Source organism: Trachymyrmex cornetzi, unplaced genomic scaffold (assembly GCF_001594075.2).
Source record: "Trachymyrmex cornetzi isolate Tcor2-1 unplaced genomic scaffold, Tcor1.1 scaffold610, whole genome shotgun sequence".
NCBI lineage: Eukaryota > Metazoa > Arthropoda > Insecta > Hymenoptera > Formicidae > Trachymyrmex > Trachymyrmex cornetzi.
The window spans coordinates 134,073-135,107 of NW_017299927.1; the positions used below are offsets into that span (position 1 = coordinate 134,073).

Sequence of the window (1,035 nt, forward strand, 5' to 3'; positions counted from 1 at the left end):
ACTCGAGAATATAACCGGTAGACGAATCCGGAGCGATCGCGCTCACGTCAAAATTCGCAACGTCTTCGACCCATCGAAACTCGGCGTACGGTAATGGTTGACACATCGCCCATCCGTACAGATTATTCACGTCGTAGTACATAAGGTACGACGAAGGTTTCGATGGGTCGTACGAACGCATGTATTTGTTATTAGCCTGTGCGTATCTGTCGGAACATTGACTGAGGCCACCGCGTATGCCGCGCTCGATGAACATGATCATATCGATGTCGGTGAGCAATTCGAATCTTACGCGCGTATGTTTCAGCATAGCGTCCCACGTGAAACCTGGCAGTGTATAATAATGCGCGGGATCGAGGTCGTAACTCGCGACGCAACTATTTCGGAAATTTTCGAAAATGTCGGCTAATAATAAAACGTCGGTTTTCAAGTACAGATCGCTGTACATTCGGATGGAGAATCGCTTCCATACGTTCAAGGCGTGAGCGTAATCGCTCTCGGATACTGTATCGCCCGTCAATGAACTGTAAAATGATTCGCGCGGTGGTAAGCGCGTGTCGTGCAATTTGTCAACGCAGTCAACGTACTCGTACGGAAAGATATATCTTTACGATTTACAGCAAATCAAACTCTTCGTCCGACAACGTTGAAAGTTCGGAACGTACAATTTTTAATTTATCCTTCTCGAGATACGACGCTAATTTTTCTAAACTTGATGCGAGAAATTTGAAGGAATCGATAAATCGTAATTTTACACAATTTTTCTGAAAATTATTTGTATTTTGGCCTTTTGTGCTATCGACATGTTTAGTGAATGAAATATATTTTTCTTTCGTTATCGGAAGGAGTTCTACATGTCCGTCGTACGCGGTAGCGATTTCTTTAATTATAAAGTGCGCGTCGTACCCCGACATGTTGTGAAATACAACCGGAATAGTATATGAATTTTTATAATTTATTTATAGATTACAGTTTGCATGTGCCGGACCGCGGTATCTCCCGGTTAAGTGGCAATGGTCGCGGACCCGTGTATCG

The 1,035-nt window shown here is 43.7% G+C and overlaps 1 protein-coding gene across 1 annotated transcript in view; it reads right to left on the minus strand.

Annotated features, from left to right (window-relative positions):
• The window catches only part of LOC108766747 (uncharacterized), an 11,805-nt gene that overhangs the window by 8,768 nt on the left and 2,002 nt on the right, over nt 1-1,035 (minus strand). The gene's annotated exons all lie outside the window — the stretch shown is intronic.